The sequence below is a fragment of the Ctenocephalides felis genome, unplaced genomic scaffold (genome assembly GCF_003426905.1).
Source record: "Ctenocephalides felis isolate EL2017-DRISC unplaced genomic scaffold, ASM342690v1 CF-g0.4_SCAFFOLD_01886, whole genome shotgun sequence".
In the NCBI taxonomy this organism is placed as follows: domain Eukaryota; kingdom Metazoa; phylum Arthropoda; class Insecta; order Siphonaptera; family Pulicidae; genus Ctenocephalides; species Ctenocephalides felis.
The window spans coordinates 94066334-94085969 of NW_020538040.1; the positions used below are offsets into that span (position 1 = coordinate 94066334).

The 19636-nt window shown below is 28.4% G+C and overlaps 1 protein-coding gene across 4 annotated transcripts in view; it reads left to right on the forward strand.

Moving 5' to 3' along the window:
- LOC113378816 (SLIT-ROBO Rho GTPase-activating protein 1-like) overlaps window positions 1-19636 on the forward strand; it is a 250742-nt gene that overhangs the window by 144153 nt on the left and 86953 nt on the right. The window contains exon 1 of one of the 4 annotated variants that reach the window (XM_026619426.1): window positions 16355-16560. The exons of the other annotated variants lie outside the window; for them this stretch is intronic. The gene's annotated coding sequence lies outside the window, so the exon portion shown is untranslated. Of the gene's footprint in view, window positions 1-16354; window positions 16561-19636 lie in introns of those variants that run through there. 4 annotated transcript variants of the gene reach the window in all.

A 19636-nucleotide genomic window follows, 5' to 3' on the forward strand; every position in this document is an offset into this window, starting at 1 on the left:
TCAATATATGATTGTGGTTCTATTTGAGTTTTCATAAAAAAATTGCTATAAAATTGTAACAAATTTATAGCTCTTCGTATCGGTTATTTTTTATATTGAGTGACAGTGGTCATGTGGTAAGAACAAGAACCAGGAACCCGCCGGTTCTGGAGTCGATACCCATCTCTATCAGCTTGATATGCAGATGGATCTAAAAATAAAATAATAAGTTAAAAGAGCCTTTCGGGGGTATTGATGTAATATATATCTCAACAGTATTAGATCTAATGTATAGTTCAGGAATTCAAGATACCCAGCTGTAAGTCTGTGAATACTTGTTTATTGACACCCTAAAGTTGTCTCAAAATCTACATATGGTATTGACACCCTAACATATGTAGGTTTTGAGACAAATTTAGGGTATCAATACACAACGGATTAAAAATTTTATTTTAATTTAAAAAAGGCACTACACAAAATATGTTGCAGTTACTGTGTAGCGTAACTTCTTATTCAATTTTAAATTGCGGCATAAATAAATTATAAGCTATATGTTACAGATTGATATTCCAATAAAATTGTTTTCAGTACATAGTCTGGCAAATCGTTTTATTGTAAAGATATAATTGTGAACGAAAAGCGGAAAATACATTTCTCTTACCTAATACTCACAATAATTTAAGGCTGTATTGGAGATTTCCAAAGTTTGAAAATTGTAGTTCTTATAGAAAGGTGTATTAATAATTCCTGTGCAATTGAGTGACAGTGGGCATGATCGGTTATTTTTTATATTGAGTGACAATGTGGTAAGACCAAGAACCAGCAACCGCCGGCTCTGAAGTTGATACCCATATCGGTCAACAGATGGATCTAAAAATTTGATATTAAGTGAGAATAGCCTTTCGGGGGCATTGCTGCAATATATATCTCAAAAATGTTTAAAATTTCTTACTTGTGTCTGAGTTATATGTGATATTAAGTAACAGTGGCCATGTGGTAAGAAAACGAGCTAGCAACCGCAGGTTTTGGGGTCGATACCCATCTGGTCAGCTAGATATATGAATGGACCTAAAAATATGATACTAAGTGAACCTTTTGGAGGTATTGCTACAATATATATCTCAACAGTATTAGACCAAAAATGTAATGGATCAAAGACCAAGGTTACATTTTAGTAACACTAGAATTTGGAATCACATCATAACAGCTCATAGATCACATATAGTTCTGATTACTGTTCAAATGAAAAACAATTGTTTAAAATTTCTTACTTGTGCCTGAGGTATTTTTTATATTGAGTGAGAGTGGCTATGTGGTAAGAATAATAACCAACAACCACCGGCTCTGGAGTTGATGTCCATCTCGGTCAGTTTGATATGCAGATGGATCTAAAAATATGATATTTAGTGAGAATAGCCTTCCGGGGCCATTACTGCAATATATATCTCACGAGTATTAGATCAAGAATGTAATGAATCAAAAGCCAAGGATAAACTACTAGGTTACATTTTTGTTAATCACATCACAACAGATCTTAGAACACATATAGTTCAAATAAATACTAATGTTTAAAATTTCTTACTTGTATCTAAGTTATTATTGACATTAAATGACAGTGGCCATGTGGTAAGAAAATGAACAGATACTCATCGTAGTCAACTTGATTGGAGATGGATCTATAAGTGTGATAATAAGTGAAAATAGCCTTTAGAGGGCATTGCTGCAATATATATTACAACAGTATTAGATCAAAAATGTAATGAATCAAAGACCAATGGTTAACTACTAGGTTAAATTCTATTAACACTAGAATTTGGAATCATATCACAACAGCTCATAGATCACATTTAGTTCTGATTACTGTTCAAATAAAAAAAATGTTTAAAATTTCTTACTTGTGCCTGAGCTATTGTTTATATTGAATGACAGTGGCCATGTGGTAAGAAAATGAACTGAAGGTAACAGCCTGCTCTGAAGTTGATATCCATATCGGTCAGTTTGAGTTGCAGATGGATCTAAAAATATGATATTAAGTGATAATAGCATTTACCCAATATATATCTCAACAGTATTAGATAAAAAATGTAATGAATCAAAGACGAATGTTGAACTAGTGGGTTACATTTTAGTACCACTAGAATTGTAATCACATCACAACAGCTTATAGAACACATATAGTTAAAAAAACAAATGTTTAAAACTTCTTACTTGTATCTGATTATTTATATTGAATGACAGTGGCCATGTGGTAAGAAAATGAACCGATGCACATTGTGGTCATCTTGATATGGAGGTGGATCTAAAAATATAATATTAAGTGAAAATAACCTTTCGGGGGCACTGCTGCAATATATATCTCAACAGTATTAGATTAAAAATGCAATGAATCAAAGACCAATGGTTAACTACTAGGTTACATTCTATTAACACTAGAATTTGGAAGCACAGGACAACAGCTTATAGATCACATATAGTTCTGATTACTGTTCAAATAAAAAAAATCTTTAAAATTTCTTACTTGTGCCTGTCTTACTTTTTATATTGAGTGACAGTGGCCATGTGGTAAGAAAATGAACTGAAGGCATCCGCAGGCTCTGGGGTTGATACCCATCTCGATATGAAGATGGATCTAAAAAGATGAAAATTAATGAAAATAGACTTTCGGGGGCATTGCTGCAATATATACCTCAACAATATTAGATATGCAATGAATCAAAGACCAATGGTTAACAACTAGGTTACATTCTTGTAAAACTAGAAATTTGGAATCACCTCACAATAGCTCATAGAACACATTTAGTTCTGATTTACTGTTCAAATAAAAAAAAATTTTCTTACTCATAATTGAATGTTGCAGCTATATTTATATAATAATTTACCGACTATCAAATATTGATAACCTTATTGTTGTTTCTAATAGGTGGGGTTTATCAAATCCACTATTTAATTCTAGTAAAGGTTGTATATTGTTTATAATTTATAACAAATTCAATTTATACTTTTGTTTACGACATATTGTAGTGCATAAAATTCAATTAAAATCACTAATGGAAGTGTGTGGGTGATGATATACTATTTCTGTTCCAATGTCTATACATAGAAACAAATTAATTTTCCAATATACAAGGACACATGTTATTTCGAAATGTATAAATTCATTATAAATCTTTTTATAGGGTAGAAAATGACGTATTCCAGCTAATGAAGATAATAAGGCTTTAGAAGTCCTCGAATTGCTCAATCATTTCGTTTCAACCTACGTTATTGAATTAAAAATTGAAGTGAATGAAGTGAATATGTTGAACGTAATACTTCAAGGGAGAATCTTTTAAGACCTTCACACTAACATGCACACATATACATATTATACATATTATATACATTACATATACATATTATCTTTATATATATATATATATATATATATATATATATATATATATATATATTTATATATATATATTATATATATATATATATATATATATATATATATATACTGTACATATGTTTATATACAGTTATGTCCACGAAATGCATTTTCATATGAGGTTATATTTGAGATTTATAACCTCAAGGAGAGATTTGATATCGCGCTGCCTGATATCGAGTTGGTTAATGTTGGTATAGAACCTGAAACTAATTTGTACCAATCCATTAAACGTTTACGCAATTGATCTTTTTATGTCCTATAATTAAGGAATTTAGTCCATTATTATCAGGTCAGAATAGGATAAATTCTTATATGAACTTTTTCATATCCTGAACGGAATTCCATATTCTTAAAATAATGATAAGCTTAATATTTTATATTTTTGTATGTTTTCTAAATATAGTTTAACCCATTTAATTTTTCCTGTGTATGAGCTATAATTTAATTCGCCTCTTCATGGAAATCTTGCGGCCCTCGGTTTGGAAACCGATGAATTAGAGTACTATATAAAATGACAGAAACAGAAGCTATATTTAGAACAAAGGGAGGTCGTTTCGATTACGCAGCATCGTATGTCATAATAATAATTTGATTTGACGAGACTTCATTAAGAAGTTCGATCGCTCAATTTCAAGTTGGATTATTTTTATAAATACTAATATAAAGTTCCGTGTAATATGAATTTTAAATTAAATTTAATAACTTCGTAGATAAGAATCGATAAATAATAGAGCAATAAAGAAAATAATATACATTTGTATATAATAAATTCATTTATAATTTTTGTTAACTTTCTGTAGAGTAACTTATAGTAATAGCAAAAAATCGAAAATGATCTTTTTTCATATATCTTTACGTTTCATACCTTAGAAAAAATGAACCTTTCCAGAAAACAGATAAACCGATTTGAATGATTTAATAAAATAGTTAGCTGATTAGTTTTTAACAAAGGCAGGTCCAGCCGTTTCGAAGATGCGGAGCAAAAAGTGCCAAAAATGATAATTCAGTTTATGAGATAACGGAGCGCCCAATTTTAATAATTAAAAAAACATTTTACTTGTATTGACAAGATGAAAAATTGATAAAATTTTCCAGAAGGCAGGTCTAGCGGTTTCAGAGATCTAGTGAAAAAAGTAAAAAAAATGCCACTTGGCGGTCAAAAATGATCATTAGACATATGCACATCAAATTATATATACTTTATATACATATGCACATCGAATTAAAGATACTTTATAAAGATTTTAACAATAAGTATAAATTTTGTGTACATTCCTATGGGTTCCGTAACAATGTTTATCCGTTAGACGTGAACGCGGCGCTTACGCGCTTCGACATTTCGTCTCTATGCAGTTAAAGCAGTACGATTGCTTTGAAAAAAAAAAAAATCAGAATTTTCAAAATATTTCAAAATAAAGAAAACATTTATTTTCAAAAAGTCCTTTTTTTTCAAAAAAATTAAATTTTTGTCAAAAATTTATAGTTTCTCAAAAATCTATTTTTTTTAAAGTAAAAGTTTTTCAAAAACGTTAATCTTTTTAAAAAAAAAAATCCTGGTACGGGAAGTTCCAGCAATTTGCCTTAAGGCACGATGCCGTGCGCCCCTCTAGTTATATAATAATTTCTTTTATGTAATAATTATTTTACTAATCTGACTTCTATCACTTTGGTGAAAATGATTAGTTACCTAATTACATCCCATTTTCATCACAGTCGTGGCTGCGGTAATAGTGATCGTCGTAGTCCGTGCGAAGCCTAAACCGCAGTTTGCAAGGCTTGCAGCGGAATTTATTCCGCCGGCACTGGGTGTTCACGTGCCTATCGTACTCCTCTCCGAAATTGGTGACGAAGCTACACCGGCTGCTCCTTCGGCAGCGGAAGAACTTTCCATTCAGCTCCAATATACGAAGTTGTCTCTCTAGGAAGCTCTTATAATAGTGGAGTTTTTGCTCCAATCTTTTCTCATACGATAATGGTGGCTTCTTCACCACCTTTTGAAGACTTCTGTATTTTTCCGCTACCTCTATCGGCTTTCTGCGATCGTCCTATATTTGGAAGATTCTATGTAATTATATTTTAAACAATATATGAGCAGATAGTTTCTAGAAATCGTTCTTGGTTGTAAAATGATGTACAATTAATTTCCATACAAACTTTTGAAAAAATGTTAAGAAGGGTGGAAAAGATTATATGGAAAGACAAAGTCATTACATTGTTTTGTGGATTATTGGATTTGTGTTTTGAAACTCTATTGGGTGCATATTATGAATATAATGTCTGCTGAACTAACTGCAGGCGATTTACTGCTTACGCCAGGATATAGAGCATTTAACCATGGGAGAGAACATATTGTAAATATAAATCTGGAAAAGCTCACACACCATAGACCAAAGTTCTATTTGTTATTATTATCTACTGTACAATGTTTAATATTTTATTAAATAATTATAATATACATGAAATACATGATTTTTTCTAGACGTATAAGAAAGTGTTATAAATCACAAACATGAAGGTTTGTCTTAACCTAATATATATATATATATATATATATATATATATATATATATATAGGGTCGGTCAGATAACTTTTTTTTGAAAATGCTATATATAAACTACTGAATATTTTCTCAATTTAAATCTTTTCTATTTGAAAGTGCAATCCTTCTGGTTAATAATCGAAAATAATTTCATTGAAATGGCCGTCTAACTTTTAAATGGCTTTAAATAAAATCAAATTTTTCCTTTTCAAATATAAAATAAACAAAAAATTTCTTCATCTTTCTCACGAAACCACTTGGTGGCGAAACGGAGTTCGTCGGGTTTGCTAGTATAAATATATAAACAAATACTGCAATATGAAGTTTGTATACATGATTGAATAATGTTTTTGTTATAGCACGTCATAGCATATTTAGTTTATAGCTAACAAAATACCTTATATTATCTTAACGCATTCAAAGATTCTGCCGCATAACAGAAAAATGTTATGACAAGGTTATGTTATGAAGAACTTATGCAGTCAGGCGAATTTTTCAGGTTTTCTGATACAAAACATAACCTAAATGCCGCACAAATGTCAAAAAAACGATGTTAGATAAGAGTGTGTTTCTGATACAGCTCCGTAACATACAAGTGACATTGCAGTTTATGTGTAAAACGCCTGAATGAACAGCAAATACATGACATTTTGACAGTATTGAGTATGATTCATTAGCATAATGTATGGAAGTCGGAGCGTTACATGGCTTTGCCGTAACATTTTTCTGTTATGCGGCAGAATCGGTCCCTCAATAAATTTATTTGCTTTTATATTTATTTATTTACTTCACTACTATGTGTAAAAACAAGTCACAATGAAAAAAATAGCAAGATAATGAAACCGAATTGGGTCAAAAACTAAGCTAATAATTTTCCTAGTTTTTACAAATTAACAATTAAATTACATTTCAAGCACAAGAAATATTTACCTCATCTAGCATTTGCTGTAACATATTGACTGTAATTAATAACTTTATTAGCTCAATTAAATCTCAAAACTGCAAACCTTTTTGACATTTAAGAACGAATCGTATCGCTGTCAAACAAATGAACATCGCCTGAATTCTCTATGATCGAGTGATAACGTATTTTATTTTGAAAATTCAAATTTGCGAATCTTGCAATATTAAATATATTTTATTATATACTTTACAAAATATATTTCATAATGATTCTCATTACATTTCATAATATGATTCACTTTCATTTTTGTGTGGGGTGAAATCTGTTGGTTGAAATTGAAACAACTAACTATTAATTCTTATATGGAAGATCATATTAATCATTTATCATATTAATCTCTATGGTCATTGTTATATTTGTGTTTTCTCGTTTTACTTTATTTTGTCAAAGAAATTTTTGGTACAATGTATTTAGTTTAACATTTTCTGTTAAACATTATTGCCTTTATGGTTTTTGCATATTATTCGGTGTTCTAAAATTAATAAATTTCTCCAATAATTCATTCATATTAATTCTTTAATCTTATCGTATATTTTGAAAGTTATGGACGGTTAATAAAAGTTACTCTAGGGTTAATATTGTTCAAACTTGAACGAGTTTTTCTTTATTATTTTCTATTTATTTTAATATTTAATGCTAATTGTATGTTTTCTCGAGTTATTTTGAATCGTTTGACAACAATATTGGAAAACCTTTTACTATCTTGTTGTATTATTGTAATTTAGTTTTGTGCCTAGATTCGCAGATTTTTGTATCATTAACGATTGTTCTCCAGGAATTTGAAATCGTTCCACCAACACCTAAGATAAAATAAAATATAAATCTGACTTTACCGTATCTATAACTGTATTCTATTACCCATGTATGTAAATAGATAAGGAAACATATGCATAAGTAAATGCAAATTCATGCATGGTGCATTGGAGAGGTATCTGCATAGGGCATCATAGGTTCCTGAATATATGTATATTGACTCATAGAAAATAGTTATGTTTTTGAAAGATTTCATTAAATCCATTATGTTTTTTTATTTTAGCATCATTAGTATCGATATTTATTAATCAATACTTATTTTACTTCTGTGTGCTGTATTTTTGTTTTATATTGTTGTAGAATACTGTAAATTATAGAGATCTTTGAAATCTAAAATATATTTGATAAATTTGAAAAATAAAATGAAGAAAATGAAAATTAAATATATAGTAAACTATAATGTGAACTCGTTCAAACCTTCAAAAGATTGAAATTAAAATTATCTTTATAACAATGAATAGTATTACAATCAGTATACATACATACGTATATCAAATATATTTTTATTTGACACCTATACCTATCAATACATAATCATTCAATTAAAGTCATCTAAAAAAATAGAAAGGCAAATGTGTATATTAGTGAATATTCTATTAATTCACTATTATTAACATTATTAACATCAAAAGATACAATTTATAATATAAACTAGTGGTATATGGCAACGTGCCTTCATAAAATATTTGTTGAATAAATGTTTTTAAATTATTCGTATAAGAGCTTATAAATTGGACGACAAGGTTTATATATGTTTACATGAAAAGTGAATAAACAAATTTTAATCCAGAAAAGTTAGAATAAAGGACCTTATCTCATATTTCGAAAAATTATATAATAAAAATTGCAAAGTTAAAATTATTTAAAGTAGATAAACGAGCTTTGGAACTATAAAATTAAAATCCGAATCATTTTTGCAATTTTTATAACAATATTTTTTGATTTATTAATTAATTTTGTAATACTAATTATATTAAAAAATATTTAAAAAACATTGCAACTTAAATTGTTTTTTTTTGCAATTTCGATTAATGTTTGCCAAGAAATCTTCACAATGTTTAAAAAAAATGAGTATGCATTTAAACGCTAATCAATGCGTTATACATAATATGTATTATGTATATATACATAATATATATAACGTATTGATTAGCGTTTAAATGCATATTCATTTTTTTTAAACATTATGAAGATTTGCATTATGAAAAGTTCCAAAGTCTTATATACAGATTTGTAGATAATTTTATCACCTTACTTACAATAATATATAATAACTAGTGGGGTGTATGGCATCGTGCCTTAAGGCAAATTGCTGGAACTTCCCGTACCGTAACGAAATGTTCGAGGAATACAGCATGTTTTCAAATAGATTATTATAAATATTGTAACATTGTCTAATATTCATAAGAATTATAAAAACTGAATTGCAAAGTTGAAATTATTTGTTTAAAGTATATTAGAACTATAGTCAGAATTAAAAATAAAATCTGAATTATTTTCGATATACAAAAAAATTTTTTTTTGAAAAAAAAAAGTTGAATCAAATTTTTTTTTCCAAAATCAATTATTTTGTTAAGACAGTTTTGTTAAGTTTGTTTATTTTGAATCATTTAAATCGGACGCTTAGTTCTCTCAAAAACTGTCATTTTTTACATTTTTAGCTCCGTATCTTTGAAATGGCTGGGCCTGCCTTTGCCAAAAACTAATAAACACTTTTCCCAATTATTACTAATTGAATGTTTTTTAGATCATTCAAATCGGATACTCCGTTCTCTCAAAAAGTCAATTTCTACACACTTTGCTCCGTATCTCCGAAACGGCTGGATGTGCCTTTGCCAAAAACTAATCAGCTCTTCTCCATATCAATAGGAATCGAATGTTTTTTGAACCATTCAAATCGGTTGATCCGTGCGCCCGAAAACGTGATATCCATACATACATACATACACAAACACACACATCCATTTTTTCTGAGGTATGCCAAAACGTTCAGAAACCTTCAAAACGTCGAGAAATGTAAAAATTTTCAATTTCGATTTTCGGCCCATTACAATAACTTACCCTACGGGAAGTTAAAAATATTACTGTATAGGCAATCTGAGAAATTGCTACATATATTGCATTCTATAGAATAACACATTATTATAATTTATTAATGTAAATCTGATTTCTCTAATTGTTGCAAAGTGGCATCGGACTTTTATAATGTTAATTGTAGTGTTTTAATGGCCTAAATGAATAACTAATGAAATTGAATCGACAAATGATAATTGATTTAATATTTTATTCAAATGTCTTTTGACAACATTCAAACTACATACAACAATCTATAAAACAGTAGCCTTTTCATAGCATTATTTACTAATTTCTGTTTTTTTATTTTTTTTATTTTTTTATAATTTAATATGTTTTATAATTATTATTTTAAATTGGTTTCACCGTTCAAAACATTACTTATTTATCTTTTAGCCTCATTAAAAAAAAATAAGTATTGAAATATATAAAAAAATGTGCTCTTGGTGTAGTGTTTGCAATTGTAAAAGAAAATAGAGAATTTATTATTTTTGTTTTTCAAATGTTTTAATTTTATACATATGTAAATGACTTAGTGTGGGGTAATTGTGCAAAAGTTAAAAAAAAATACAGTACTGTTAACCTTTAAGAGAACCTATAGCTTAAGAATTAAAAGTACCCTAATCATATTTCATTTAAATGATCTAATATTATAAATAGTATTAAAGTATATATCTTAATATATTATATATTATACATTCCAACGTTTTGAAAAAGATATTCTACTAATTTGAATACCTTTTTTTACTGCACAATCATAGTGCTAGCAATACTTCTAGATTAATTAAAATTTGAATGGAAAATATCATCAAAATTTGTGTAAATATACATAAAACATTAATATTGCTAATTTTTCATTAAAATGTGTACAATCCTTCTTTTGTTTATAAGCTTCCACCATTAATAATATGTATTCTTCCAGCATATTGCACAATTTATGTTCATTGTTCAGTTTCCTCGGCATGCGAATATCACCGTTAGATAATTCTTCTCCACAATGGTTTGATGTTTTTTGGTCTTTTGTTATTTATTTTCATAAATTACTTTCTCAATTTTTCTGCTTTCTTCTTTAATTACTTTGGTAAACTATTGTTTTCTAATTTATAAGTAACTCAATGATATCTCAAATGAAAGTTTTAGTGCATTATGCAATGTTTGCTTATCAAATTTATATGCTCTTTCTAAAAATGTTCTTTGGTTTATCATGTCAGCAATATTAATTGCACACTATTTATTCTATATGTCAAAATTATATTGAAATATTTGAAACCTGTTTTTGGCTTATAAAGTTTTGCTAAATCACTTCAAGTTCTGTAATTATTGTTGCTCTATTGCTTTTATTACATCAACTTGTTGTGAATATGAAGCATTATTCTGAACTACGCATAATATGCTAAATTTAGCGTGACCGAATTCATTTATTTGGTAACGCATTATTTTAATATTATGAGTTTTTGTTGACAGCAATATTATATGGTGCAATTTTCACATTATTTTTGTAATTGCATATTACTTTGCCACAATGTTCTAAGTTAAATTTAGATCTATCAATAAGAACAAAATTATAAATATCATTAAAATTAAAAATTTCTCGAGTAATCCGTCATTTTTTTATTGTGGCTTCGTACTATTGAAAATAATAATAGAAAATAAATAATATATAAACTAATTGTAAGTGGCAATTTTTCTTAAGACATATCATAATCAACTTAGTCAATAAGGATTGAATGTTAGTATTTAGGTAAATTTTTCAACTGTAAAAGGTCGAATGGTCACCCAGTGGTGATCCGCTTAGATGTTGGTTATGTTTAGCTTACAGGCGTAGTTCTGATGTGAAAAAATTTAAATAAAGCTTACGAATAATTGTACATATTAAAGGATTACTGAAGAATATCAAAAAGGTGCTGTTTTTTTCTGAGCCGTCTAATGCCCTGGTTTTTTTATTAAGTTTTTGGCCATGATGTTTGGGTGGTTCTGTATTCTATCCTTATATCCCAGACTGAACTTTTCAATTTTTTCCTTAACTGTGTTGATGTTCAAATCTGTATGAACCAACCAATTTGGGACATACTTGGGTGCGTTTATAATTTCTTTCAAAATCTTGTTTTGAAATCTTTGAATTATGGCGATGTTGGATTTGCGCGCCGTTCCCCAAAGCTGTTTTCCGTACGTCCAAACTGGTGACTACAAAATCTATCGTTATAGAACGTTTCATCAAACTCGTCAAAAAATATATTTTCAACATTTAATTACATAGAAACGGTTTGCCCAAACTTTACCAAAAACTAAACTACTCTATACCTAACCAATATCTTTCCAACAGTTTTTGAATTTTTGAAATTGGTTAAGATTGTGAGCTAAAAGGTCTACGAATTTTTTTCACATCCATGCTAACTAGAAAGAAACGGCTCGGCCGATTGTGGCGCAGAACTGAACAACGCTAATCCTTATCTAGTTACAGAGAGTGGCTTTTAAATTTTTGAAATTGGTCTAGCAGGTTTCGGGAAAACGTCGAAGAAAAGTCAAGGATCGTTTTATATATCAAATTTGGTCTCATTCGTTTCAGAATGACGTGAGACGTCGAGAAAACATAAAATTAGCAAATTGATTTTCGCGAAAACAAACTTCTTTGGGAAGTTAATAATAACCTAAGATTTCTACTTCAATCTTGTTTTATGTTGAAGCATATGACTACTACTTGACATCACGTTTGAGACACAAAGGAAAAAAATTTTTGAGAAAAGCTATTAATAAAAAAATAATGTCGTTACTGATAAATGAACCTTTGAATGTCGACTTATAGTTGTTGATTATTACATCTTAATAATATTTACAAGAAATATAATTTGATTCATCTTAATTTACATATTATGTGAATCAGACAGATAAAATACTTCATATAAAGTTCTAATATACATGACCTACATAATTAATTCGCAATTACATTGAAATATTAATTACGTGCATAACTTTAATTTATTTCGAATAATTTACATTTGTCTATATAGAACTCCCTATAACAGAATATTTGTAATTTATGCATTTATGCAACTCTTCTCGATGATGCTGATGCAATAATAATACCAAACACTGAACAAAGATATAAAGAGACGAGTAGATTTCTCTTTGCAGAAATGATATTTACCGTGAAAATCATCATCTTTCTTTATTACTAACTTACAATTTGATGTTCAAATGGATATTTATATTTGCTATTTTACTATTATAAAACTTAACACCTTATAGTTTCTTTTGTTTTTTTTTATAACTTCCTACAATCTTATATAATAAATATTAATAATAATTGAAATATTGTTATCAAAATATATATTATATTATATATAAAGAGGAGTGTTGGGCGAAATATAAAATGATTTTAATAAATAGATTTTAATTACTTATATTACCTATTAATTCCGGCAAAAGAATTGAAGGTGGAATAAAGACTAACTAGTGGTGAGTGGCATCGTGCCTTAACCCAAACTGCTGGAACTTTCCGTGCCGCAATTTAAAATGTTTAAAAGCTTAGAAAAATTTATTGATCTTTTTTTTAATTGTGACAATTTTGAAATTTCGTGAAAGTTTGTGATATTTGATTTTCGACCGCCTTTCGATAAAATGGCATTTTATATACAAAAAAAATATATCCGAAAGCACTGGACCTGCTTTTGCAAAAATTCAATCTACTCTTCATTGCGTCAATACAATTGAAATGTTTTTTGAATCTTTCAAATCAGATTCTCCGTCTCTCAAAAACAGAATTTCCATTTTCTGCACTTTTTGCACGGTACTCCGAAACTGCTAGACCAGCTTTTGCCAAAAACTAATCAGCACCTTTTCTTATTAATAGGAATCGAATGCTTTTTAAACGCACATACACAGATATACATACATAATTTTTTTCTAAGATATGCCAATTATTGCAAAGATATGCAACAAATTTCATTTTTGATTTTTGGGCGACTACTATAGATTTCCCTGGAAGTTAAAAATAGTAAATAAATTGTGCTTAAATATGTGGTAAAAGTAAGGTAGAAAAATAAATCGTCAATAAGTCTCTGTTGTGATTAACAATTATTATCAGTAATTAGTAGACAGTGGTACTGTGCCTGCAGCCACCGAGAACGTTTCTTAATTGAAGATTTCTTATTTGGTGTTTGTGTTTCTCAGCAGACATAACACATACATACATATACACATATGTATGTAAATAATTATATATATATATATATATATATATATATATATATCATCAAGTAGTTACATGTAAGGAAATGTTTTATCTATTTCAGCAAATCGCAGGAAACTAAAGTGTTCATTTACACCGGCTTTTATATATCGTAATATAAAAATAAAAAGTGATTGTAACGAACTTTAATTAAATCTATTTATAATTAGTAGTAACTTACCAATTTTATATTTCAATGATTTATGGTCGCTTGTATTCACCTAAAAGCAATATATGAAGTATGTATTTTAAAATATCTAACAATAAGAAATGTATAAGAACGATTTAATTAATATACTTGATCTGCAGCCTTTTTATTGGTCATGAATTTTGTTTTACGAAAATGTCCTTATTATTAGTCATTTATCGACTCAAACTCAATGGATGAGTGGTTAAGTGGTTGGAGGTATGGGATTTCAATCAGAGGTTCCAGGTTTGTCAGGACAGACTGATGTCACACAGTAGTGACTGGGAAATATAGAAAGTACTGTTTCCAAGTGAAAATTTTCCATACGCGGCATTGCTGCATCTGTATAATTGTAATAATAAAATAGAGAATTGTAATAATTGCTCGGGTGGCCAATTTTTACAAAAAATTACGAAATATCTGAATAAGATATGACGTGTATTTATTTTTCCCCTGAATTTAAAAAAAATCTAAAATTAAAAAAAAAATTATTTCTAGGCACTAAAAATACACGTAATATTTGGTGGGGGAAGATGAGTACTTTTAAATATCATCACGTATAAACAAGGGGAAGGGGGGTTTAAAAATCTTTAGAAATCGATCACGTGATTAATGGACGGCCCCTTATGGGACTCTTAAGTTCTGATTGCTGTTCAAATAATCACAAAAAAAACTTCAAACTTCTGTATATCAAAGTTTGCAGAAACATCCCAATAAGAACAATTATTTAAAATAATGTAATTTAAAACTTTATGGCTATAAAAATATGAAACTACTCGTAGAAGAAAACTTCGAAGACTATGTACACATAATAAGTATTGAAACATCTTTAGAGGAAAAAGTGGAGGCAGAAGAATAAAAGTCCAGAAAAATAAAAGATGATAATATTAGATGTCTAGAATTTTCAAACATATTTAACTTACCGTAGGATAAGTTATAGTAGTCGCAAAAAAATCGAAAATGAAAATTTTTATGTACCTTTACGTTTGAAAACCTTATGAACATTTCGACATACATTAGAAAAAATGGATGTGTTTGTGTTTATGTTTGTGTGTATGTATGTACGTACAAATTTTCGTCGACGATTTCGTGAACATGGATAAACCGATTTCAATAATTTCTGAAACATTCGATTTATATGGATGGGAAGACGTGCCGATTAGTTTTTGATAAAGGCAGATCTAGTGTTTCAAAAAATATAATTTTAACATTATCCGAAACATTTGATTCGTATTGATTAAGAGACGTGCCGATTAGTTTTTGACAAAGACAGGTCCAGCATTTTAAATAAATTTATTTTCGTGCGGCAATTTGCCTGGGCACGATGGAACGCACCACTAGTTTTAATGTTATAATAATATTAAAAATACAGCTTCCTACTAGCTTCCCGTAGGGTAAATTATAGTAATCGCAAAAAAATCGAAAATTCTAATTTTTATATATCTTTACGTTTCAAAGTTTTCTGAATAATTTGGCATACCTTACAAAAAATGCATTTATGTGTGTGTGTGATTGTGTGTGTGTGTATGTGTGGATACAAATTTTCTTCGACGATTTCGGTAACACCGATTAACTGATTTGAATAATTCAAAAAAACATTCGATTCGTATTGATAAGGAGACGTGCTGATTAGTTTTTGGCGAAGGGATGTCTAGCCGTTCCGGAGACACGGGGCAAAAAGTGCCAAAAACGAAACGTTTTTAAGAGAACGGAGCGTCCGATTTTAATTATTCAAAAAACATTTTACTTGTATTGACAAGATGAAGAACTGATTAAATTTTAGGGAAGGCAGGTCCAGCGGTAATAGACTCTCAATAAAAATAAGTTAAAAAAATGTCATTTGGCGGTCAAAAATGTTTATTGGACATATGTACATTAAATTATCAGGTATTTTATAGAGATTTTAATAATGTGTACACATTTTGTGTAATTTTTTTTGGGTTCCGTACCAAGATTTTTAATTACGGTACGGGAAGTTCCAGCGATTTGCCTTAAGGCGCGATGCCATGCACCCCACTAGTTTTTATGTGCAATTAATAAAAGTTTTCCCCTTAGACGATTGTTTGTGTCCAATTGCAGTGCACGTCGTATTTACGTTCTGATACGGCCGCCGACGTCATGCGCTGACCGGCTTTCAGCTATTCAGTGCAGACTCAGCCCGCACACTACTCGTTCGCGCTAGGTAGTTGCAAAGCATTCATTGCGGAGTACGGTCGCTCGCCTCTCTGCATCACACCGTAAACAAAAAAAATCAGTGCATCTGTGTTTCATTTCAAATGACTGTGAAAGAGTTTTAATAATTGTGATCAAGTGCATGATGCTAAATTTAATTGAATTAGTGAAGTATGTTTTGTAACAAATATATGATTTTATTTACATGTCTTATCTCCTCTTGTCGAGGAATCAAGGTCTACTACAACCACATTTATTGTTGAGCAATTATTTATTGAAATAGAAAGTCATAATTAATTCTATATAGCATAGGTTCAATGCGAAATTATTGGCATTATTGTTGGTTTTTCGTAAATTTGTCTAGTCAGCAATTAGTCAGTGGCGAAATAATAGTGAATATCATTAATATAAATTAATGCAATGCAATGTTTATTATAAAGATTGCAAAAGAGACCACAAATGTATGTCAAAAAATATTTACATATTCCAAAAATAGCGGAATATATATTTGTTTATTTTTGTTAATTAGTAAATGTTAAGACTTTTGAAGAAAATCCAATTGACAAGTTTGCTAATACATGTCTTCTTTAAGTAAATTTTTAATTAAGGGATGTCCTGAAGTTTCTATAAAATTCATCATATTTTTTATTGGTGACCGTATTGTTTTAAGTTCAAACTGGGACGCCAAATTTTAGTTAAGCTAATTTGGAACTGGGGCTTTAAAATAACAAATGCTATTTGAATACAATAAAAAAAATAATAAAGTTTTTTATATAAATCAATGTTTTTCAATCAGAATTGCGGACTTTTAGTAAGAACTTTATTATTCGATTATATGTAAATTTTTTTATCTATGATATTATACTATATCTTATATTTTTCCATCTTTGTGTTTTTGAGCCTTGTATGAAAATCTATTCAATTTTCTTCATAATTAATTTAAAAAAAAATAGCACATGTTCATTCGTTTTCAATATATAATAATTTTCGTGGAATTGAAAATAAAAGTTTGAATGTATTAATGTTAGAATGTTAAGAGAGGCTTTTTTAACCCTCTTTTGGAATTTTGTATTCGACAATTATCTCATTTATAAATTATTCCTCAACCATTTTGTATTATAAAACTTTAATGAAGTTTTGATTGACAAAAAAAAATTATGAAGTATTGTTTTATATAAGCATACTCGTTATCTTGGAACATAATATATATCATTTTTAGATGTTTTTGATGGGTAGTTGTAATTTTATTATCAAGTATTTGGAAAAATTCAATTTCAAGCTATATTTTTCATCAACCCGAGACACAAGGTGGAAATTCGGAACTGTCCCGGCCTAACTTAGACGTATGGTCACCTTATTACTATTGATACCGCCAAACCTATTTTTTTTTAATTCATTAGTTTATTTGGTTCATAGGCAAGTACATTACTTAAAACTTAATATTAATTTCCTATTAAAATACAATTAAATTTAATATTCTGTTTCAAATAAAATTGAAAATAATAAAACTAGTCTTGAATCTTACATAATATCATCTCTTATGCCGGTACGAAATATGTGTTGTGCATTGTCTGTCATGTGTTTCTTGTGAGATATTTTCAATTGCAAACTTATGTAATATAAGATTTCTTGCCCGTGAGAATAATAGTGAAATTCGTAATTCTGAAATGGTGTAATGAATTCTCGGATGATATTTATTGAAAATGCACTGATTAAATTTTAAGTGAAAGATTTTTTCTTTAAAACAATAATAAATATATTATTATTTATTTAATCTAACTAGACAGGTAAACAAGATATTGAAATGCTTATGTTTTTCTGTGAATGTCTTATACATATTTGTATAATCTTGAATTTGATGTTGATATACCAACAAAAAATAGTATGAATGCTTTTTTTAATTTATTAATTTATTATTAGTATCCTTAATAAATCTATTGCACCATGATATCAATATTAATAATTCGCATTTTAATACCATGTTGTTAATATTGTTTTATTTATTAATCAAGGATACCAAATTTAGCCGAAACGTATGAATTTAAAATAAATGCAAGAAAAACATTTATTCAACTTTTTATTGATGATTTTTAACCCTAACTAATATATATATATATATATATATATATATATGTCTTAAATTTCCTAATTGATTTATTCGATTGATAGATTTATAATCAGATTTTACTGTTATGTTATTATTTGATTTTATCGATTGACTGCGATTGAAATCAACGTTCATATATAGTGGGTGTGCCCAAATGGCGTGAACAAATTTATTAGAACATCGATTTATCAATTGTGTAAAATCAAGACACGATAGATAATTAATCATTTAAATATATAGTTCTGGTGCAAAATCCTAACTTTTCACTCTGTTCAAGCGAAAACACATTTGTATACTAAGATGATTATTTTTTATAAAAATAATTTATAAACATATTTTTCTTTTTTATAAATTTTGCCAATGTCCAAATATATTTTTTTATACTAATATTACATTGTTCCTTCATAATATGGGAGTGCTAGGGGATTATTGTAACAGTTTTTTTTTAATTACTATATCTTGAGATTCATCTATTATATTTCTACGAAATAAAGATGGATGGTTGCTGTAACTATTCCCTTGCCGAATCAAGTAAAAATAATTCTACAACTGTTGTTCATTATTTCAAGTTAATAATTTTCTAAAAAAGTAATAAATAATTTATTCTTGACTCAATTTAAAGAGAATTGACTTGTTTCTAAATAATTCTTTTCATACATCAACACATAGTACAAATAAAATATATAATGTTTCTTGCAATATACATTTTAATTATAAATCAACGTGAGCTACAGTTAATATAATAATACAAATAAAAGAAATCATGTCTCATCTTAACGTTCTTCATCTTTTTCACTTGAATCTGTATATAATTCTTGCTAGTTACAACTAGCCACCAGATTTTGTTTTAACTAATCCCAGTTGTGATTTTTTTATATTAATCAAGATAACTATTTATACAATTTAGCAACCACAAAATTTGTTACACATTATTAAAGATTGATAAATTTGAAAAAAAATAAGATATATAAAATTTAATGTCATTTGTTAATAATAATGCAAACCGAAATTTTATGATAGATGAATTTTATACATATTACCTGTTAAAAATGACGGTCTTGCACAGTTCTGTATATTGCGTTGGCCTGCGGGACAGTAGCTATGTCAATATTATGTAGGAGGGTTTACATGTTCAATCGA